Source organism: Rhinolophus ferrumequinum, chromosome X, assembly GCF_004115265.2.
Source record: "Rhinolophus ferrumequinum isolate MPI-CBG mRhiFer1 chromosome X, mRhiFer1_v1.p, whole genome shotgun sequence".
Lineage (NCBI taxonomy): Eukaryota > Metazoa > Chordata > Mammalia > Chiroptera > Rhinolophidae > Rhinolophus > Rhinolophus ferrumequinum.
The window spans coordinates 117786096-117811524 of NC_046284.1; the positions used below are offsets into that span (position 1 = coordinate 117786096).

Here is a 25429-nt window from a genome sequence, read left to right on the forward strand (position 1 = left end):
AAATCTTTAAAAATAATAATAGCAATAATAATAATCTCTAACATAAAAGATGAAAGAGCAAAGTGCGGCACTGGTTGATTCATTCTATGCCCAGGCAAAGCCATGGACTGCCTCTAGGTTGCAGCCATTCTCCGGCACTGGGCTTGAGAGTGAATTTGAATCACAGCCTGTCTAGGCAACACATCCACTCACTCCCTAGTTTCTGACATGACTTGGCCCAGTAAATTGCCTTCTGCTGCTGCAAGCTTATTACGCTTCAGCTTCTTTATCACTGGTTACAACCCACTTCCCACACGGGCTGCAAGATCCTTCTTCCCTTTACAAACACTGCACTTCTCTTTTGAAAGACCATAATTTAAAGCATTTGGGGAACAATATCTCTGAACACTGCTATAAGAATTATAGGATAAAAGACATTATCTTAATTATGTCACTCGACATGGTGCAAGACCCATGCAGAGCAAATGTAGTTTCAATCTCTTGTCAGTGGAGAAAAGCTAGCAAAACATGTAATACATTTTTGGAACACTTACACATTCTTATTATCTGCAATTTCATTAACAGAATATAAGAACCATATGTTGAATCAATAATATGCTGTGCTGAAGGAATAATTTCATTTATCTTGCAATGGTAAGGCAGGTCTACTGCAGTCTAACTGACTTGATTTCAGGGAGTCAAGAAAATCCTTTTTTACTGACTGATGCTCGAAATTTGACATCAGTCAGTTATCCCTTTAGATTAAGACATTGATCCCTTTTTCTGGAAAAATCTCTAAGCAGGTGTCAGAGATCTGTATCTAAGTGGGGACCTGGAGCAGGATTTAATAGGATACCCAAGAGAAGGGGCACAGAAGAATGAGAGGAAGGGGAAGTTCCAGGAAATGGGGGCTGGCGGGAAGACACAGGTGAAAATCAGTGAAATGGGCTCCCCTAGCACAAATGTCAGCCCCTTCTCAATTGTGGAGTGGGAGCTGTGGTAGTGGCGGTGGTCTTTTACACAGATATCAATGATATGAGAGCAAGTAAATTAACCTGGAAATTTCTTTGACAAAGAGCACAGCATATCAATAAAATATTGATGGATTTTGCACTATCTATTCTAGTACAGCAAAGACATGCTACAAACCTAAGATATTTGCAACATGGTGCTATACCGGTCAAAAGATTAGTATCCAGAATAAAGAATTCTACACATTAGTAAGAAAGAAGGCAAACAACCAGATAGCAAACTTAAAAAGGAAACAGATAGGCAAATTAACAGAAACGGGAAACCAAGCAGCTAATGAACATATAAAATACTATCTATAAATACTGAATGAATGAGAAGATAAAAATGCCAGTTTATGGAAAATGCCTATTCAAACAAAAGTGAGACATCATTTCACATGCATCAGATTGGCAACATATAAAAAGTCTGATAAACCAGGTGTAGGTGAGGCTATTGGAAAATGTGGGTAGGAATATAAAGAGAAATTAACACATCCATTTTGGAGGGTAATCTGCCTCTATCTAGTACAGATGGAGAGGCACATACCACTTGGTACAGTAATGCCTCTTCTAGGTATATTCCCTAGAAAAGGGGTCAGCAAATTATAATTTGGTCCAAACCAGGTCCAATGCCTGTTTTCGTATGGCCCACAAGCTCAAAATACTTCTTAACATTTATAAATGTCCGAGGAAAAAAATGAAAATAATAAATGACATGTGAAAATGATGTGAAATTCACATCAGCATGCATACTTATAGTTTCATTGGCACACAGACACGCCTGCTTGTTTAAGTATTGTCGATGGCTGCTTTCATGCTACTGCAGCAGAGCTTGATAGTTGTGACAGAGGCCATCTGGCCTGCAACACTGAAAATATTTACTATCTTCTCCTTTACAGAAAAAAACTTGCAGACCGTGGCCCTAGAGAAACTGTCACATGTGTGCAAGGACGATGTGCAGTATTACTTGTATCAAAAAGAAACTGGGAGCAATGTGACTGTCCATTAAGAAGTGACTGCATAAATAAACTTGGTATATTTCTACAGTGAACTCTAATAGTTTTTTAAAATAGATCTACATGTATCAATTTGGAGAAACCTCAAATATTCAATGTTGAATGATAAAAAAACATGCTGCAAAAGGATACAGTATAAAACCACTTATATGCATTCTGAAAAATACCCTAAATGATACAATATATGGTATACGGATATATACATGAAGAGAGATAGAGAATAAAAGTATAAAAATATGGATAGGAAAATACACACCCCCAGGATACCAGTTATTTCTGCAGAAGAAACAGGAATGGGATGGAAAACTTTATCTGCATCTATAATCTTCTATTGCTTTAAAAAGAAATAATGGTAGCAAATAAAAAGGAAACAATGTGTTTACTATGAAAATGTGTTTATTGCAATGTGCTCTCTATCTTTGAAACGTATGAAATATTTTCCTAACTTAAAATATTACGTCAGAATTACAAAACTGCTCCAATAGCTATTACTTCTATCGCCCACATTTTCAGCTGACCACAACCGTTTCGGTAAGTATCCTCTGGATTACATAACACTCGGGCCAGAAAGGCAGGCAGGAGGTTTGGTGAGCGTCAGCCCTGTACTGCTGAATGCTAGTAAATACATACCGACAAGCACGATAAATTACATAGTCCATAAAGCCCTGTTTTTTGACTATACACCTAATTACCATTACACTATAGGATATGGGTGACAAAATAATTGCTGTAACACCTGAAAAATGCTTTATGGATATTGGAACAGAGATAGAAATGGAAAAGAATTCCAAAGCAATCTATTTCATGAGTAAGCCACCTCCCAATCATCCCTGTTAATAAAGAGTGTGCATTTCCCAGACGCATTGAAGGAAAACACAACAGCTTTGTTTCCAACAGCAGTATCAGGGGAACAAAAATAGAAACGTGCTGTTCCCGACTATAAGTTGAGAGGGATATTGTTAAGAAGCATTATTAAATACTAATGAGAATGATGTCAGACATGGTGGGAAACGTACACCATCTATCTTAATGTTGAGGGGTTTGAGGTTGGCTCGGGACAGAGTGTCTCAGGGGATCACGTGTCCTTATCTAGCATTCATGGCTGGCTTTATGGCCTGCATGAGGGGTCCTTCCTTTTGCTGGTCAGGTTGGAGGTGGAGCACTGTTTGCAAAGTTGTCACCACTCTGTAAGGAAACATTATGGAGAAAGGGAGAGCAGCGGCCACCGGCCACTGGTGTTTTGTGAGGCTCTATCAGCCTCACAGTGGGGCCTGGGTGACTTCACCAACAGGAGGAGGCAAGACGTAGTAGAGAGTGTGCAGCGTTAGGGCAAGAGTCTCGGAGCTGCGTACCCTGGATTTCTGTATCAGCACTGCCACTTGCTGTCTGTGCCACCCTGGGTAAGCATCTTGTCCTCTCCAAGGCCCAGTGAATGAAATCGTACGCGAACAAGGGGAAATAGATCTCTCACAGGATTGTGGAACATATGAAAGGAAAATTTCGGCAAAAATGCTTTATAACGGGTTAAGTTGTATAAAGATATTAGCTGTTCTACAGATGCTTTGATTTGTGTAATATGCCATTTAGGGAGACCATTTCTACTCATGCGTGTGATATATGCCATGGTTCAGGAGACTTACAAAGGGGAGAGAAGGAAGGAGAGAGGGGAGTGAGGGAGGCAGGAAAGGTGAAGGAGAAAGGATGGAGGAGGGAGGAAGTAGAAGGAAGGGAGGGAAAGGGAGGGAGGGAGAGGAGAGAAAGGGAGAGAGAGGAAAGGAGAGGAGAGGAGGGAAGAAAGGAAGAGAGGAGAGGGAAGAGGAGGGAGGGAGGGAGAGAGGCAAGATAGAAGGAAGGAGGGAAGGAGGGAGGGAGCCAGGAGAAGGAGGGCCAGGAGTGAGGGAGGGACCATGAAGCTTGTGTACCACCCCCAGAGGACAATCTTCACTGGGTCTAATCAATACTCAGGCCCATTCCATCAGTGCTCTTCATGAGCTCTGGGCGGCTAACTCACCCATCTTATTACTGTCACCTGCAACGTGTAGATAATTTAGCCACTCTCTCCAAAACACTGCCGAGTAATTTTCTAAGACAAAAAAATGACTCTCCAAAATAAATCCAGAGCACACACTCCCCTAAAAGATCATAATGAGCAAGACAGCCGTGAGCACTGTGAGGAAATGGTGGTTTGCAATGCCAGTGTCCAGGAAGCACTTGAAATGATTTAGTTCAATTGTATCTCATATTTGAAAAGCCGGTTTCATTACCTTGACAATATCAGCTTGACAATATATATCTACGTATTTTTTGGCCCGAAGGGCCATCTTTTATCTGAGATAATGGTGCTGACAGTCATTGGAGCTGGGTTTTTTCCAGTAGTGAGGTGGATCCTGTAATGAGTGAGCCCCCTGTGCCCCCAACCCCAACCCCAGTTTATTTATATGGCTCGCTTTAATGGTGCTGTCCACAGCTGCAGAACAATTACCGTGTGTCCCCGAAAATAAGACCTAGCCGGACAATCAGCTCTAATGCGTCTTTTGGAGCAAACAGTAGTATAAGACCCGGTCTTAGGTTATATTTAAATAAGACTGAGTGTTATATTAATTTTTGCTCCAAAAGACGCATTAGAGCTGATTTTCCGGCTAGGTCTTATTTTCGGGGAAACACGGTATTTATCTATTTAAAGCCGGCAAACGTGTGGAAACTTGAACCATGGCCTCGACTTAACATTCTAACAAAATGACTTAAACCAGATATAATTAATAACTAAAACTCAACTAGATAGTTGTCTGTATATATGGGTTTTCCGTGAAAGCTCAGTTTTTAAGAAATGTTGTCTTACAGTCCCTCTAAACCATGAAACTTTCCAGAAATTTCTATATTTCTCTTTTTTGCATCAAAACCGGATATTTTGAAATGCATCTCACAGTGAAAAGTGTTATAAACAATATTTGTTAAAATGCATGTCCTTAGCAATTCTTCAGAACCTTTATGACCTGTCCATTCACCACGTTTAAGGCCAGGCTTTTCACAGGACCCTTGGACACCATCCCTCCTTTACATTATTCAACCCCTCCACTTTAGCAGCCCTCTCCCATCACTCTTGCACCTTCGCGTCCCCCCTCTCTATTTGATCACTGCTATCTGCATTCGAACACCCTGTAATATCTCCAATATTAAAAATAAAAAAGCCTTTCCGTGGTCCCACACCCTCGTCCAGCGACTGCCGAAATTCTTTGTTTGCACTAGCAGCTAAATTCCTAGCAAGATGTACCTACACTCACTGTCTCCACTTCCTGTCTACAGGTTCTCTCTGGACCCACAGCCAGCAGGTCTTTGTCTCCATGATTATACCTGAACTGCGCATTCAAAGTCACCAATGACTTCCCTGAGGTTAGTTCCCATAATCAACACTCCCCTCCCATTTTTGTCATCTTACCCACATGCTCCTCTGAAAGTCTTTCTTAAAAGGACCTTGGTTCTCTTACTCCCCTGATTGGCAAATCCCTCAGTCTCATTTCCTTTACCTCCAAGCACTGGGGTGTTCTGGGCCTACATCTCTCCAAGGGTCTCTTCAGGCTGCAATCTCACTCCTTAGGTGCTCTCATCAAGCCCTTTGGATTGAAACCTATCTATCCACTGACCTTTCCAAAATTTATGTCTTCAGCTGGACCTCTTCTAAGAACTCCAGATTCATATCCCACATCTCACATCCAATCCATGAGAAAATCTTCCTGGCACTTCCTTAGAAATATATCCACAATATGGTGTCTTCTCACCATCTTTGCTGTGGCAACTGCAAAGATGTAGCTAAACTATCATTACCTCTTGCCTGGATTCCTATTCTCTCTGCTTCTACCCTTGCTGGCTACAATCTAATCTCCATATGGCAGACAGAGTAATACTTTCAGACTAGCAGATCATGCTGCCTCCTGAAGCTTCCCATGACAGGTGGGGTGAAAGTCAAAGTCCTAACCATAGTCCACATGACTGGCCCAACTTACCTCTCTGATCTCGCTGCCAGCAGTCTCCCATTCATTTTCTGGGCTCTATCTGCAGACATCTCTGTATCTCATCCAGTATGCCAAGCATCTGCCTTGCTCTGGGCCCTTGCTGTTAGCTGAGACAGTGACATTGCTCATTTCCTTATTTTCTTCATGTTCTACTCAAATGTCACCTTATTGGAGTGGCCTTCCCTATATAAATAGTACCAACCCAACACTCTCCATCCCTCATGCCATTTATTTCTCTTCAAAGCACTGATCGCTGCTGGAAATACTGTATATCGATTGCTTTGCTTGTTTCTTTCTTGTCTATATCCCCGCCTGATATATGCACCTCAGGGTGATGGACTTCAATTTCATACAGTGCCTACGATTGAGTCTGACATTCAATAGATACTCAACAATTATTATTTTACTTAATGCTTAATACTATAGAGTACGATGTTTTAATAGCATTGCATCAATTAATAAACTAATCAAAGAGTTCAGCAACTGTTGACTGTGGACCTACTGTGTGTTAACAATTTGCTAAAAGCCAGGAATGAAATGAAAGGAAACTGAACTCCAAGAGTTCACAGTTTCAAGGGGAAAGTTAAAAAAATAAGCAGTCTAGTTCCATAGTTTAATTAAACTGCAGTACGGCATACTGTGTTCATTAGACTTTGACATTAAGAAAGTGGGGGGAGGGGCTTGAGGGTTGGAGGGTCCCAACATAGATCAGTCTTCAACAGGACTGCTGTGTTCTCCAAGTGATAATATCTCCTCTCCTTTGGTGCTTTTCTGTAAAGTAAGTATTTTTGGAAAAGTCTGAGCTTGTTATAATCAGAATAAAAAGTGGTCTATTTTGAAAAACACAAAGTTGTGATTGTATTAGTTTCCTATTGCTGCTGTAACAAATGACCACACACTTCATGGCTTAATGCAACACAAATTTGTTATCTTACATTTCTGGAGGCCAGAAATCCAAAATGGGTCTCACCAAGATAAAATCAAAGGTAAGCAGCACTGTGCTTCTTCCGGAGGCTCTAAGGGAGATTTTGTTTCCCTGCCTTTTCCAGCTTCTAGAAGTTGCAGGCACCCCTAGGCTCATGGACCCTTCCTCTATCTTCAAAGCCAGCAGAGTAGCATCTGCAAATCTATCTCTATCTTTCGGTCCCTGGCCCCTCTTCCTGATTCTGCCATCACATTTCCTCTGACCCTCCTGCCTCCCTCTAGGAAGGAACCTTGTGATTACATTGGGCCTATCCAGATTAATCCAGGATATCTTCCCATCTCAAGATCTTTAACTTAATCACATCTGCACCGTTCCTTTGGCATGTGAGATAACCTAGTCAGGATTAGGATGTAATCCTGACATCTTTGGGGGGAGGGCATTATATTGCCTGTAATAATCATTCACTGTGAGAATGAGCGGAAAAGATGTACTATTTTGAGTCATCAAATCAGTAACTTAGGCATGCCAAACTTGTGGCAGAACTCGAGAATATACAAAATACTTCAGAAAACACTCCACTTGGTGATTGGCTTTGAGTGACCAAGACCCGAAGGGGTGAACAATGGTAGCCATGACCACCAATGGGCATTCCTGGGACAGGGACACTGTCTGTGAGCACCAATGGACATTCCTGGGACAGGGACACTGTCTGTGAGCCAGTGGAGGAGGGGAGATCAACGGTGTGGGGCCATCTTCTCATGTGAGAAAAGTTCACGGTGCATGAAACGTGCCATGGAGTTTGGTATTTCTTTAAAATCTTAATGCTGCTGCTATGCTTGTGTTTTATTTTGTTTTGCTCTGTTTTAAAGGTATCTAGGGTTATAAATGATAGGAAACATAATTTGGGAAGTTTGACAACTGTGTTTCCACACCCCACCCCAAAATAATGCTTACTTTATACTGCTTCTGTAAAAAAAACAAATCAGAATAAAAATATGTATTATAAAACAATATTTCAGGATCACTTAGGTGGTCTGTAATATATAAATTCCACACCATTTATTGCTCTTCAAGCATCCTGAATATTCAAAAACCTAAATGTTCCTTAATTAAATTTTTCTTTCCCCATGAATAAGCCCACAGTAGTTACACTTATTAAAGGTCAAACAGAACTCAAGTTGTTTAAAGGGCAAAAAGCAGAAAAGAAATGCTGAATATCTCATCAAGTATATTTGCTTACTTGATCCTTTCAATTCTTTCTGTGCACACCAGGCTCACAAAAAGACACATTCCTCGGAAGTTAAATTTCAAGAGTTCATCTCTAATCATGGACGATTATAGAAAACACAGTCTTAGAATTTGATTTGTTTCCTAGGTAACACCCCTTCAAATCTGGTATCCGTGCCTCATCTTCTGCTCCTACACATGGATAAAGATCCTGCAACCACATAGTGTAAATTTCAGGGACAGAAGATGTCTTGAGCAGACATCCTAAAAGAAGGATCTGGGGTGGATGTTATTCTCTGGAAGGAAATTTAATTTATTTAAGCTAATAAAAATAGCAGGAGGAAGAAACAAAAATGGATACATGCTGAAACTTAATTCCCTGCAAGATTTTGTTATCTAGCAAGTTATTCTTGAGCCCCAACCAAAATATTTAAGTTTCTTAAACATATGAAATATCTCATGGTTTAACCCAATGACTGTGGCATAATATAGCTCCCAGGAGAGGAACATAGCTAGATGTACATGTTTGAAAAATTGTGGCTGATCTCTGAAACTTAACAATAGGTAAGACTAGAAATACAGCATAAATAAGATACACACAGACTGAAAAAATCTCCCACATAGTCCCAAGGTACAAATTTAGATTACTAAACGTTAAAATTGTTTTGCTACAAAGAGAGTCATCCCTCAAGGTACACATGTCCAATGGCAAACCATAAGTGGTGTCTATGTCCCCATTTCCTGCTGTAATATTAGTATTCAGGGAATATTTTGTTTAAAATAATCATCAAATGTAGCCTTGAACAACAAAGCCAAAAGCAGAGATGAGAGCAGCTACCGTAGATATATAGCTGCAGCAAAAGGCACACAAAGCAAGAAGAGATGTAACAGAACAAAAGAAAATAATCAGTCTTTCTGACTCCATCATGCTCGAGCATGCCCTGTTCCCATAACATGTCAGTTAGCAACTTCTGCTTAGTCCTGCACAAAGATATGCTAATCATTAAAGAGATATAACTTGTAGCCTAAGAATTACTGAAACAACCTCCCTGCTCAAGACTACCGCCCCCAAAAGATAAGGGATATGTACAAAAATAATGATTGCAAATCAAAAGATCTATAGGAACCTTGTGACTGGGACCACGGCAACCTGAGTTTGGTGACCAAAAGCAGAGAAGATTCACCATCCCCCTCAGACCCTTGCTAACATCCAGAAGTCTGCAGCCATCAATCACTTCCTGACCTCAAACCCCTTCTGCTTCCCCCTTTCCTTGACGTAAAAGACGCCTGAACTCTGTGCTTTCTCAAGATGCTTCTTTAGGACCCTAGTCTGCTATTGTATCGGCCTGCAGGCTTTCCAAATGAAGTGGTTTTCCCAGCCCCAACTCCTTATCACTCGAATTACTGGCTATTGGGAGGCGAGCAGTATGAGCATTCACTGGGTTAGAGATACTCATGTTCAATAGGTGGTCTCCAGGGCTGGTATGGAAGTGGAGACGGAGGAAGGAGGAATGCAGCCACTAGGTGGCCAGGCCTGATCAATGGAACCCTCCCGCCTGTGCCTTTTGAATGGAACTGTCCGAGGTTCTGAAATAGGCATTTGAGCGAGCCTTGGTTCCACTGATGACAATATGAAATAGTAACTAGTCACCATTTGGCATTGGCTAAATACACACTCTCCTTTTCTTCACTCTCGCCACCATGAGTCACTATGCATTTCTAACTACGTGATTCTCACAAGCGCTCAGTACCTGATCTTTTCCAAGGAAAACTGTTTGAAAGGGATAAATCAGAATACGTGGCGCTCAAACAGAAATCTGTTTAAAGGTTTAATGTTTTATTTCCTCCTAGTATTCACTGGCTTCTTAAGACACACCACCCACTCAATTTGCCAATTCAGAATGATTGAAAATTCAATAGTATTTGCAAATAGGAATCTTAATATCCTTTTACAAACTACAGAAGCCTAATTACTCCATTTTCATGTTAACTGCCTCTTCATTTAGTAAATGGAGATTGTTAATTATTCACACTGACATTTAAAAACCACATGAATTCTGTGTACTTATTACTAACTTGTAGGGTTTAAACCATATAACATTCTCCACAGATTCGCTCATTTTTGTTACACCAGACAGAAAATTTTTCGTAATCTATTAAAAAGTTACATTAATCCACTGAAATGAACATTTTTTCAAAATGTTTAGGGCTCAACTAATTACTATAACAAGTCCTAGAAAAAGTTTTCTCCCAGGATATATTGTCAAGGATTCCTATGATCTATTTCCATTTTTTAAAGCACTGGAGAAATCACCTAATAAACTATACGACGGATTTCTTATTCCTGTATAGATTAACCTCAGTGTTGCCCACTTTTTCATTCTTCTGCACCTCACATTGATATTCGACAATTCCAAACCTCCACATTCAAATATTTTCAGTGACAGACTTAAAATATTCTTTGATTGAACTCTAGAAAAAGACACCTGACCAGTAATTCACACAGCAGACACATTTCTTGGTCAGGTGTCTGTCAAGTTTCAAGTAGGCCCAGGAGGCATACTCGGAATATATTGATTTATCTAGATCCCTAAAATGTAAACTCACAATTGAAATCTGTGCCAAGGTGCTGAGGGGTACTGGATTAAGCGACCCCAAAATATGCCTCTTTGACATAGGAATTATTTTGAGATAAAGGCCACTGAGAACCAGCCAAAGCTCTAAATACTGGGCAACGGTTTTCATTTTGTAAAGGAAATTTCCATTTATAAAGGAAATTCCCCTTTGTAGAGATGTCTTCCTCTCCCTAACTAGGAAGAGGAAGGCTCTTAACAACTGTCCACCAAGAAGGCTCTGACTTAAACCTGTGTAACAAACCTTATCAAACAACCCTTGTGTACCGTACTTTCCCAGTCATCTCTTAATTTGCCTCTCCTGCCCACGAAGTGCAAACCCCCTTTATTGGTATTTTCACCCAAATTCTAACAACTCCTTTGTGTTACTCACCTCTGAGTGCTCCAAGTGTACACCAGGGGGCACATGTTAATAAACTTGTTTCTTTTTGTCTTGTTAATGTGTCTTTGGCCAATCTCATTCACAGGGCCCTAGCTGGAGAACTTAAAATAGGGAGAGAAAAAGATTTTTCCTCCTCTGTCTCATGAATTTTCTCCTGCTGCCACAACATTTCGTTAAAAGCCCGACTCTGCCACAAACTTGCTCTGGAGGGTTTAACAAATACAATACCCTCTCCAGTATGCATTTAATCACCTGCACAATGTCAGTGTTACTATTTACTTAACGGTTGTTTCGAGAATAAAATGAGATTATATACATAAAGCATCTAAAACAATGCCTGGAATTGTAACAGGTGACAGGCTCCTCTCCACCTTAATACCAGTCTGGAGTTCCTGCGTTTCTATAGATATGCTAATTGACTGGAGGAGTTCTGCCTGAATTTCGGTTCTGACTGGGAACAAAGACATTTGAAGACTTTTGCCCACTTCCTTAGATCCCATCTCTTGCCCCACCCTGCATCCCTCCCCTTGTGATAAAAGACACTTGGGCTTTAAGGAGTGCTTACGCTGAATTTGAGAAAACTAGAAATCTCCCATCTTCTCTTTAAGGTGCCATTTCAATAAATGAAACCTTTCCTTAGTCCAAACTCTGATCTATTGAATATGTGAAACACACGAGCTTTGTGACTGCAGCAGTACATATGGATAGTATGCCAGATAGGTACAAAGTAGGGGAAAACCTAAACTAATCATTCATCCTGATCTTCCATCAGTCCCTACTTAAAAATATGAGATTCAATAACTTGTTGTGTTTACTAAAATAGCACTATAATATAAACAGTCATTATAATCAACAATGAAAACACCATAGGTCATAGTCTATGTGGAATTCAGCTGTCTTTACTAAAACAAAAATAAATCCATTTTGTATTTCACTATACGTGGCACTGATAAATTTGAAAACCTAGATGAAATGAAGAGTTTTCTATGAAAATACAAATTTTAAAAATTAAGTCAAGGAGATACAGGTAACAGGGTTGCCCAATAACCACAGAAGAATTTGAAACATTAAAATGTCCATACTACCCAAAGTGATCTATAGAGTCAATGCAACCCTATCAAAATATCAATGGCATTTTTCACAGAACTAGGACAAATAATTCTAAAATTTATATGAAACTACAAAAGACCCAAAATATCCACAGCAGTCCTGAGAAACAAAGAACAAAGTTGGAAATATCATGCTACCTGATATCAAACTATACTACAGGGCCATAGTAATCAAAACAGCATGGTACTGGCATAAAAACAGACACACAGATCAATGCAAAAGAATAGAGAGCCCAAAAATAAACCCAGCCTATATGGTCAACTAATCTATGACAAAGGAGGCAAGAATATACAATGGGGTAAAGACAGTCTATTCAATAAATGTTGTTGTGAAAACTGGACGACACATGCAAAAAAAATGAAACTGGACCACATTCTTACACCATGTGCAAGAGTAAGCTCAAAGTGGATTAAAGATTGAAGTGTAAGACCTGAAACCATAAAACTCCTAGAAGAAAATATAGACAGTAAACTCCCTGACATTGCTCTTACTAATATTTTTCCTGACATATCGTCTCAGACAAGGGAAACAAAAGAAAAAATAAATAAACAAACGGGACTACATCAAACTAAAAAGTTTGTGTACAGCAAAGGAAACCATCAACAAAATGAAAAGACATCGTACTGAATGGGAGAAGATATTCCTCCAATGATACATCCAATAAGGGATTAATATTCAAAATTTATAAAGAATTCATAAAACTCATCACCAAAAACACAAACAATCCAAGTTAAAAATGGGCAGAGGACGTGAATAGGCATTTCTCCAAAGAGAACATGCAGATGGCCAATAAACACATGAAAAGATGCTCAATGTCACTAATCATCAGAGAAATGCAAATTAAAACCACAGTGAGATATCGCCTCACATCTGCCATCATCAATAAATATCATCAATGAATCAATAAATAACAAGTGTTGGCGAGGATGTGGAGAAAAGAGAACCCGTATGCATTGTTGGTGTGATTGCAGATTGGTGCAGCCACAATGGAAAACAGTATCCTCAATAAATTATTTCCTCAATAAATTAAAAATAGAACTACCTTATGAACCAGCAATTCCACTATTGGGTATTTATCTGAAGAAATCCACAACACTAATTTGAAAAGATACATGCACCCCTATGTTCACTGCAGTGCTACTTACAACTGTCAAGATATGGAAGTAACCTTAGTGCCCATTAATAGATGAATGGATAAAGTAATTTTGAGATACACACACACACACACACACACACACACACACACACACCCGCACACACACACGAATATTACTTGGCCATAAAAAAGAATGAAATTTTGCCATCTGCAACAACATGGATGAACCTAAAAGATATTATCCTAAGTGAAATAAGTGAGATAGAGGAAAACAAACACCATATGATCTCACTTATATGTGGAATCTAAAGAACAAAATAAATGAACAAACAAAACAGAAACAGACTCATAGATACAGAGAACAAACTGATAGTTGCCAGTTGGAAAGGGGTTGGGGGGCTGGGTAGAAAATGGGAAGGGGCTAAGAAGTACAAATTGGTAGTTGCAAAATAGTCATGGGGATGTAAAGTACAGCATAGGGAATATAGTCAATAATATGGTAATAACTGTGTATAGTGCCAGGTGGGTACTAGGCTAATCAGGGGATCACTGCATAAATTTTATAAATGTCTAACCACTATGCTGTACACCTAAAACTAATATAAAATAATACTGACTATCAACTGTAATTGAAAAGTAAAAACCAATTTAACATGATAGAGAGAGCTAGGAACACAGTTAGGACTGTGTTGGACTCACATTTACTATAGGTTTGTACATTACTTTCATTTAGTGCAGAGTTTTTCCACCCCAGCGCTATTGACTGTCACTATTGACTATTGGGCCGGACAATTTTTCTGTTGTGAGGGACCGTCCTATACATTTAGGATGTTCAGCAGTGTCCCTGGCCTGTCCTCACTAGGTGCCAGTAGCGGCCCTGTCCCACTTCTGACAACTGAAAATGTCTCCAGCTATTGCGAAATACCTCCTGGTGGTGAGGGAATGCGTGCAAAATTGTCATGGGTTGAAAAATCAGTGAACCAGTGAAATGCTGAACATTTTACTTTGTCATGAAATATTCTCCAAAGGCATCTTCTTATGACTTTAAAATACTATAACACACAATCATTTAATTTAACCATGATATGTAATTAGACATTTTAGTTTCATGACCTTTAAATTTGTCTCATGATAAATAAGAAACATTTGTACAAAATTCTTCGGTTGGAAAGCTGATGATTTTCTTCGGATAAACTAAAAGCTTGAATGATAGGGTTAAAGGGTATAAACATTTTTAAAGTGAATCTGTGGCCCACTCTTCAGAAATGTTAAGCCAAAAGACATTCCCATTTGTAGGGCAAATGTGTTTTTATACCACTAATACTAAGCAACCCTGTGTATTATACTTTATAAAAATTATTTATGAAACCAGTTCATGAAAAATGGTGTGACACATCATGGTATACCATTTTTATTTATTAGTATTTATTTTCGAACTTACCCTTCAATGAACTTAAAGTCATTTTATTTGATGATTGGGTCTTATATGAAATATAATCCTTCTGCTTTAGGACAATATTTCTTTTTTTTTAATTTTAAGTTTTTTTATTAGTTTCAGGTTAGGACAATATTTCTTGAAGTAATTTCTGCTTGTGAATGACAGGTGACACCGTCTGTAATTTTATTTTACTGAAACCATTGATAGGAAAGATTTGACATGGTGAGAGGAAAACAATGTAAGAGATTTACAGAAATACTGTAAGAGGAAGCAGACTGACATTCTAGGTTTTGAAAGACCTTTCCTACCAGCCCCAGAAAAAGAAATTGTATTTATCTAGTGATAAACAGTCTAGTAAACTCAGGCATCAGGAAACCATCTCTAAAGCAAAGATAAAAAGACAGAGCCAGGAGAACTGATTGTCACCATAACCCAAAAGCTGATATTGACAATTCTAATATCAGTGTAATAGCAAAGAATAGGAGTGGATATTCCTAATGTTGTTCCTGCATTTTCAAAAATTACTAAATGAAGTATTATATGGTCTCTGTAAGACATGGTAAGGCAGAATTCTAACATGGCCTCCATAATCTCCACCCTCTTGATTGCAGCCTTCGGGAGGGTGGGAGAGGACTCAGCAAATCCTGGCCTGGACTCCTGACCCACAGAAACTGTGAGAAACTAAATGTGTGCTGTTTCAAGCCATTGTGGGTGTACTCAATAGTGAACTAATATTGTAGGCAGTGACTAATGCTGATTTAGGATGAGTTCCACTAAAATGGTTAAACTATTTGAGCCCTTGAAAAAGTAAACCACAATTATTATGTCTAGATATTCATTCTCTTTGAATATCTCAGGCCCCAACAATGCTTGGGGAGAAGGGGGCAGATTTCTGTATTCTACCACCTCTTAAAATGCATCATAACACAGGACAGTATGCCCAAATTGAAATTTATGTTCTAAATATTTAAATATATTCCATTTATGACTGATAAGAAAAGACACAAGAAAACTAACTAAAAAGAGTAATTCTGATTTTGATTGTTTTCAGTGATGCTGATGAGACTCAATTAAACTCTGTTCAAAAACACCATCAACAGTAACGTAACTAATTGTCAAATGAAAGCAGAAGGGACATCTGCCAAATTTTGGATAATTAAAATAAATGCCTGTCTTCATTATGTACACACAAATTTACCATTCAATCACTGTATAGTGCTTGTATTCTTTGCTTCAAAGAATTTTATAGTATCAAAATATTTTTTCGAAAAATAACTACTAGAAATTAAACTTTCACAGTGGCCAAAAAACATAACTTACACTCAAATAAGTTTTTTACTATTTTATACCATAATTTGTAGGAGGCATTTGAATAGACATAATTACACAATTGCTACAATATATAATGATTGTTACATTATTTGTTATAATAAAACATAGAAACACCCCATATACTCATCAAGATGGGGATTGCTGAATAAATGTTGGTATATTCCTATCATAGAATGCTATATAGCCATTAAAAAGAATTGGGGAGTTTCTCTTTTCTTTTATTCACTATACCCCCTATGAATCCTGAACCCACAAGGTCCAAACAAATAGATTAAAATATTGCATTTCTCATGTAATTTATAAAATGTTTAATTATACATCTTCTAAACATCAAATCAGATTCAAGTCCTAACCCCCCAAAGCATGAATCATACTCCTCTCCCACCCTCTCCTAATTCACTACCCTTCTTCCAGCTCTGTAGCCTTTTAAAAAAATGGTCCATTGAGGTACTTTATTTGCACATTGTATTACATCCCTAGAAAAAGAGACCCAGAATTATCCCTCCTTCGTGTTTTCGTCTTGCTTCTTCATGGTCCATGATGCCAGTTGAGGTTGTCAGTACAATGAAACCAAACTGAAGGGACAGGAGCAGCTTATTCTGCCATTTTTATAGACCTTTGAGTTGAATATCAAATCTGAGGCTGATCACTCCACACTTGTTTAACCTGCTCGTGAGGTTCACAACAATTTTCCCAGCTCTGGGATCATCAGTGATTTCAAATTCACCGATGTAGCCATGCTTCCTCATCACAGTCAGAAACCAGATGATGACTTTGGGGAACAGTCTAATAAGAGTCTGCTGTTTGCCTCTCGTCAGCATTGCTGATGCTCTTGAGAGCATCAGCAGGGACGTTCATGCACACCATGGAAAGATGGCACCATGGAAAGATGGCAGCACGGAAAGATGGTGGGAAAAGTCTGTGGCCTTTATGAAAAAAGGGCAACCGGGTTGAGATAGATATAGCTTATTTTAACCACATCTTTCCCTGCTCTCCTGCCTCAAGCCCTTAGGCCTTATCTTCCTCTACTATTTTCTGGTGCAATCCAAAACCCCATAAGAAACTCTTTGATAAGGGTGGCAAACTCCTTTCTTCTTTGGGTAAGCTCAGGCAGAGAGACTGGAAACATCTATACATCAATAAATTATGACTTGTCACATCACAGCTTTATAACTTTTTTCAATATCAAACATGTTTTAGTAGGTTAACATTTTTTCTGATATGTACTCATTTTTCCATTTGCTTCTTGAAAGTGAGATCTGTGCCAATGAAAACCTTTCCATTTTCATCTGATCAGAGTTAATTAAGCTCAATTTAACAAATATTTCCTGACCAGATGGTAACCAAAATGAAGATGGTGACCAAATGAAAATAGATACCCTCATTCTAGGGAGAAGAGGCAAACACAAACAATAAACATAATAAAACAGTAAATTATATGGAGGTGGGAATAAGATGAGAAGGACAGTATAATGAGAATGGAGGAGGGGTGCATGTGTCAATTGGAATTTTAAGAAACTAAACAAAGTTGTGAGGAACCAGGACAAATCAAACATATTACTGAGGACAGGTCTGGGGAGCAGAGGGAAGATACTGGCCTGTGGGACATATCTGTCTGTCATCTTCCCACATGCTTGTCCTTTAAACCACTGTCTATGTGTCTGCAAGTGCAAACAGTCAGGTCCCTCACCCCAGAGTCCATAATTGGAATTCAGTGGCAATTCATCTGTTATCTAAGTGTCATCATCAACAGTTTAAAGAGACTTACAATTAAGAACTGGCCACAGTTATGTTCTTCACCTAAAGGTTTTCTTCTTGCCTTTTTCATTTGTGATGTGTAGGCTTTGACTGAGGTTTGCTCCCACATGAAACTGTTTCCCACCTGCATCTGTAACTTCAGTTTAATTCTTAGCAGTGTTTTATAAGAATCCTGAATCTTGCAATATGTCATAGATTTAGCCAGAAAAGATATGGTCCAAGTTCAGAACACCTTTATATTGACTACTGTCTTACCTTTTTGTTTCCCTTAAACACTTGTCTACCTGCCTTAATATTTGGTTCTTGGTCCCAAATACTGCCATAGTAGAGATTTATTAATATTAATATTAGCGAATTATTCATTTATTATAGGTGCCTTTTTGTTGGTGGTTGTTTAAAATAAAGTAATTGAGAAAACACCCTTAAGTGAGAGATTTGTAAAGAACCCAAAATATTGGCATAGGGGGAGGTGGGGGAGAGAGAGACACTGTCTACGAGGTCATTGAAAAGCTGTGGGGTAAAGACACCTGGATATTCAAAGATTGCATTGGAATGCTTGACTGATTATCCATGTCACAGAGTGACACAACTAACAAGACAACAGAGTCCATGCTCCTTGGTTTTCAATTCAGCACTTTTCTCCTATACCCATTTTGCTATGGGAGTCAAAGTATATATTCCTTTACCCATCCAAACAATCACCAAGCAATTTATTTGTGGAAATAGTGTAAAGACATTATGTGAGTACTCAGATGTCCTCTCCTCCCCACTCCCTTCTAATTCTCTCTCTGGGTAAGATTAAAGTTACAACCCTATACATTTCTTCGATGTGTTGGTTAGACCATCAATATACCAAGCTCTAGGCAAAAGACGAAGGGCATTTAATGACCAGAAGAAACACTTTTATAAGCTTTCCTTCTCTATAAATCTGACAGTGATTTACAAAGGATTCATTTGAATCTACCACCAACTGCAAGAAATTACCTCAAGAATATGGAGCCTGGAAAAATTTTGGTATCCTTATTTAGCACAAGTCATCTAAATGGCACAAAGCAATTGGACCTTACTGCTGTGTTAACTCGACATATCTTATATGGTTCAAAAAACTAAAACTATCTTTGAAGCATACCATAAAATATGTCTAAATGATTAATTAACAAAATTGTTGGCTCAATTTAATGAAAAATGTTGTTCTATATTCTCTACATTCAACACAGCTGAAAATTGCCTCCACTGACCAAGTTATTACTTCCTTCTTCCATGTTCTGGAGCATTTAGAATATCTCTCTACTAACATGGTATCTATAACATTTCGTCTCCACCACCACCACATGAGGTTTTGTACAACAGTTTTCTTTCTAAATTAGCATCCATCACACGTGCCATCACACATGCCCAAACCTTACTTCTGTAGTAAGGTTTCCTTTGTTACTCATCTACCCCAAAGAGTATGACATTATAAAAAATACTTGTGTACCCATCACCCACCTGAATAAAATATTACAAAAATATGGTGTGTTAAAACCTACCACTATGGATTTGATGGTTACTCCTAGTAATTCTGTAAATAGCTGCTTTATATATATTTAAGGTTATGTACTTACTTTATCATAAAAATTCAGATAAAGTAAAGTATATATCTTGAGGTTGACATGTATCTTTTTTCATTATGCCACGATCCTCTTTATTCCTAAGAGCAATTTGAATCAAAGTATATTTTGCCTCAATTTAATCAATATGTCTATCTCTTCCCAAGAATACAGGAATCTTACTGTGATTTAACTCTGAAAATACCCTCATCCATTTTACATGTCTCTGTAGCCTATTTATTTATTTTCCCCTTGCTTTTTTTGCCCCTAAATTTTGGACATTAAGATTATCTCATTTAGTCATAATATTTGGATTTACCCACCTGTTTAGTGATATTTCCTCAATTTTCCTTCTTAAATCTCAATTCTGAGTTTAATTCCCTTCTTGCCAAGGACCCTTGAAGGATTACAGACCTGAGCAAAAGAATAGTCTAGAAAAAAAATTCCCACACTGGCTATGAGATGTAGGGTAATGTGCCCATCTCAACATGGGCTCCCACAGTGAAAAACAGAAGTCTCCCTCTAGAATTGGAACTCACACACCAGCCCTCACATGAATTTGGGGTTCAGACGTTTAATGTTGATGTAATCTAGGACCCTTTAAGCTGGGAAAGGACAAAAAGGTAAAAATGGTTCCCTATTTATAATGTCCCTAGATCCCAAACAAAGAAAAATAATAAAAGGAGGTTACCGAATGGTAGCAATCCTGCGAGCAAGCACAAAACGTATTCGGAGAGAAATATCTTCAACTTAGGCCTCAAAAGGATTCCTTATTATGAGTTTAGAATATGGCTGGCACAATTTTTCTACAAAGGACCAGGTACTAAATATTTAGGTTTTGCAGCCCATACGGTCTCCATTGCAGCTACTCAGTTCTGCTGTTTTAGCATGAAAACAGCATGTACTCATACTCCTAAATGAATGAGTATGCTTGTACTCCAATAAAAGTTTATTATGGACATTGAAATCTAAATTTTACATCATTTATAAGTTTCAGTAAATATTCTTATTTCTTTTTCAATATTTAAAAATATAAAAATCATGCTTAGCTCTCAGGCTGTCTGAAAACAGGCAGCAGGCCAGATCCGGCCCACAGGCAAAGGTTTGCCAACCCCTGATTTAGAGTATTTTCTAATACATAGAAACTGATGTCTGTGTTTGCTATTTTTATTAAACTATGCAGCATTAATAACCACTAATTTAGAAAGGATACTTTTGTTTCCATAGCAATTTTCCCAGCACACAAACTGGCCAAGAGAAGTCTCTTCTTGTATCACTTCGGGCCAAGTTAGAGAGCTCATGGTACATGGGACCACAGCCTCCAGTTTACTGATCTAGTAAAATGGTTGTGTCTGCATTGATCTGAGAGCAGAATTTTAGAACTAGGATTTCTATCATTGAAAGCTGAAATGCTTAAATGACTCATCCATGTCTGATACTACGAACGTGGCATAGAAAAACTCTACTCATCATTCAAAATCCAGCTTAAATTGGTCACCTCCTCATAGACCCCTCCGCTGAACTGTCCAATGTTACTGTGTCTGTCATCTGAACTCAGTTTACCCTTTGCACATACTCCCTCTAGCACTTATCAGTGCACTGCAAACTTTTGCTTTTCTCTCTCATTTGAGCATTCGTTATTCACTTTCCTATCTCTCCTAACTAGACCAATGAAGCCAACACCTAGAAATACATGAGTATGATTCTGGACAGCCAATTATAAAGTCATCTAATCATTGTTAAATTGATTTTAAAAAGAAAGATTTAAGAACTATGGGTAAATTTTTTCCCAAGCTCAAATAATACTTGATCATTCAGAAAACTGGTAAAAGTTAACTCAAACAGCTAAATTACAGAGAAGGAAAAGCAGTAATTCATTTTTCCTGTCAGTTAAATAAAAAGCCTTTCTTATGAAGACAAACCATATTCTCATATCCTCTTAAAAAAACAGTGAAACTGAGCAAAACATTTGATTTCTCAGGACCTGCAGTGAATTTTTAAAACACTAGAAAATAAAATGCAGTGAAAAATTTTTAATTTTGCTTCATAAGAACATGGTATGCATATTTATCTACTACTACCATTTCACAGAAGAGAAAGAGCATTTTAATACCAAAATGTAGGAAAACAACGTTATGTTGGTTAAAACGCAGTCCTTTAAATTAATTACATTTAGCTTTATGAAAAGCATGTTAAATTGTTACTATTTTTTTTTTAATTGTGCTACAGACTGGGAAGAAATTTTCACAGGTCTCAAAGACCCTAATAATCCATAGCTCAGTGTTCAGAGACTACTGGATTAGAGAATAACTGAGGTCTCTTTCAACTCTCATTTTTTTAGCATAATTAAATTCTTTTTCTGCATCATTACAATATATTAAATGCCTTTCTCTTTTATAGCCAGCCACACAACAGATTACCAAAGACAATTCTTTCAGAAGCTTTTAACTTTTCTTTTTCTTAAACTTGATATTGGATTTACTTTCAAATTTACATCTTTATCAATCTCAATTATCTTCTTATTTGAATTACAGGCTTTCATCATTAGCTCACTAACTTAGCCATATATCATTTCTTTCACCACAAAAAAGGCATACATTTTTCTTTTAAAATCCTTGTAAGTGGCAGAACTTCCATTTACGACAGTGAAGATTCTGACAAATCCTCTCCCCAACAAACACATCTAAAGGTGGAAAAAATGATCACCAACAACCTTTCAGAGCTGCAAACATTGACCAAAGGCAAAAGGCAAACGGAGAATCACTGAGTCATCAAAAGCTCCCCTTACCTCAGGCAAGAACTGTGGGAGTTTACGACCTGCCTGCAGGGTCTGCCCCCACCCCACCACCTGGTTTAGTAGACAGGAATGATTGTTGTCCAGGTATGGTGCTAGCCACTGAAAACCAGCCACTTCACTGCCAGAGAGAGTTGACTTGGTTTGGAGCAAAGCTGAAAATCCAGTCCCAGCAACGTTGTCAGAAAAAGTAGTAACTCAGTAGGAAACAAAAGGAGAAAACCCAAGCCCCACTGGCCTCAGCCTTCAGGGCCAATGAGAAGCCAGGCAGAAATTTCACAAGGAAATGGTCCTGGAAATGAGATCACCTTAGAACTGCAAGGAAATCTCTCCACATCTCTGACTGGGAAAATTACATGTATGGGCAAGGAGAGCTAAAAGGGCCCAGTGGAAAGTGAAAGCCGAGGCCGATTTTAAAATCACTTGAACTCTGAATGTGCTCCCAACCCACACAACAAATTCATTGGCAGAGTGTGACAGCCAAATGGCTTGAAGTGTTTGAGCACAACCTCTGCCCAGTCATTGTCTGAGTGTTAAGTTACGCAGACAAAGCGGTGGCATCTATATATCCAGGATAAAAATTAAAATTAGGGGGACAAAAATGAACAGAGAGCTGCGACCACACACCTAATTAACATTTATAGAGCTCTCCACTCAAAAGAGCGTAATACACATTTTTCTTCAAGTACACATTCAATATTCCTCAGAATAGACCATATTCTCTTCTGCAAAACAGGTCCCAATAAATTGAAAAAATATCGAATGATTTAAAGTATGTTCTCCAACCACAATGGAATTAAGTTAGAAAATAACAACAGAAAAGAATTTAGGAAATCACCAAATATTTGGAAATTAAACAGTATTTTCTAAACACTATATAAGTAAAGAAGAAATCACAAAGGGAATTGAAAAGTATTTGAACTGAATTAAGACAAAATTACATGTATGAAAAATTTTTAGATGTAGGTAATGTAGTACTTAGGGATAATTTATAGTTCCAAAGGCCTACGTTAGAAAAAAAGAAAGGTCTTAAACCAATAATCTGTTTCTACATTAAGAAATTAGAAAAAAGGAGAAATTAGATCCAAAGCAAGCAGGAAAGAAACCATAAAGATCAAAGGGGAAATCAATCAACTAGAAAACAGAGAAACAAAGAAAATAAATCACTAAAATTGGTAAATTTCTAGTCAGCCGGACCAAAACAAGAAGAAACAAATTGCCACACTCAAAAATGAAAGATTGAATATCACTACCAACTCTAGGGAAGTTAAATGGATTATAAGAAAATATGATGAACAAATTTACACCAACATATTATGCAAATTAGTTGAAAAAGACAAATTCCTAAGAAGACATTTCGATGATAGACCTAAATACAAGAGCTGAAACTAAATCTTCTAGAAAACATAGGAGAATGCCTTTGTGAAAGTAGGCAGTGATTTATTAGATATAGACATAAAAAGCACACACTAAAACAAAAATTGGTAAGTTAGACTTCATCAAATTTCTGCTCCACAAATGACACTGTTAAGAAAATGAAGCGGCCTTCCACAGACCTGGGAGAAAATACTTCCAAAACCCATTAACTGTTAAAGGGTTTGTATCTAGAATACATAAGAAACGATTACAACTCAAATAAAGGCGCTAACAAAGGATATTTGGATGGAAAATTAAGATCCCAATGTTATACCAAATCTCCCAGAATGACTGAAATGAAAAAAGGCTGAAAATATCAAGTGCTAGGCTAGACATGGAACTGGAAATCTCATACATTGTTAGTGGGAATGCAAGGTGGTTCAGCCACCTTGGCAAACAATTGAATATGAATTAAAAACTTAAACATACATTTAATATACATCCCAGAAATCCTACTACTAGATAATTACCCGAGAGACGAAATCAGATGTTAAAAAAGACTGGCATATGAATGTTTATAATACATTTATTCATCATCAGTCAAAAATTGGAAATGCAAACACACCATCAATTGGTGAATGGATAAACAAATTATTGTATACCCATACCAATGAGATATTATTCAGCAATAAAAAGGAACTACCGATACATACAAAAACATGGACCCCCCGCCAAAGGTCACACACTGCATGATTCCATTTATATCACACACTGGAAAATGCAAAATAGTTAAGGACAGAAATCAGATCAGGGACCAGAGTGAGGGGAAAAGGAGATAGGTGTAAAGGAACGTGAGGGAACTTTTTGGCATGATGGAAATGTTTTATATCTTGATTGCAATGGTGGTTACATGACTATATACATTTGTCAAAATGCATCTAAAATAAATAAGAACAAAAGGGGGAAAGACTACTGACAAAAATATTCCTCATGGGAAAACACAGCTTTAGAAGTAGGCCTCCTCGTCCTCTCACACTAAAAACTCTAAATATTTACCTGTAATCCAGCTGAGAACATTGGAGAATTACCTAGAAGTTCCATAAGTCAATGCATTGCCTGTGTGAGGAGATAAACAGGGTGTAATTTATCCGTATAGTCCCCATACCCAACAAAGGGCCATAATCTCATAGCTGCTTAGGAAACGTACATAACAGATACACAAATGGTTTCGAACAAAGATGCTCAGCCAAACTCAGATACTCTGCCAGGTGTGGAGGTGGAATAGTAAATGGTGAAATACGAAAATTGAGGAGTCTATAAATTAATCTACTTCCCCACACTACTGTGCCAATGTTGCCTGGATGGCTGTTTTAGAATCTTCGTACATAAACATAAAATGTCTTTCAAATTACTGAAAAAAAAATTAAAACAGGTAAACAAATCAAAATAAAGAAACTCTACCTAAATCTTAACATTCTATGCAAGTGCAATTGGGCTGTGTAAGCTAGATAATGCCTGAACTGAAACAGCGTTCTGTAATAAGTTTGTTTCCCTTGGAATGGGAAGACTTTCTTATTTTTATTGCATTTGGAAATAATGAAGCAAACTCAAAGGCGTCTGTGCAAGCTGTTCATTTCTTAGCTCGAGACTGTTTTCAAAATAACATTCAAATCAATTCATATTATTTCTAAAGATGTGTCAAAACGTTCTCAATTATTTGTAAAGATATAATTTTTTTTTCTTGCTCAACTTTTTATTTTGTAAATTTTCCTAA

General features: G+C 37.9%; 1 protein-coding gene and 1 pseudogene across 3 annotated transcripts in view; both read right to left on the reverse strand.

Annotated features, from left to right (window-relative positions):
* Positions 1–25429, reverse strand: part of FRMPD4 (FERM and PDZ domain containing 4) — a 746993-nt gene that overhangs the window by 553032 nt on the left and 168532 nt on the right. The gene's annotated exons all lie outside the window — the stretch shown is intronic.
* LOC117023374 (40S ribosomal protein S15a-like) lies at positions 16635–17025 on the reverse strand (annotated as a pseudogene).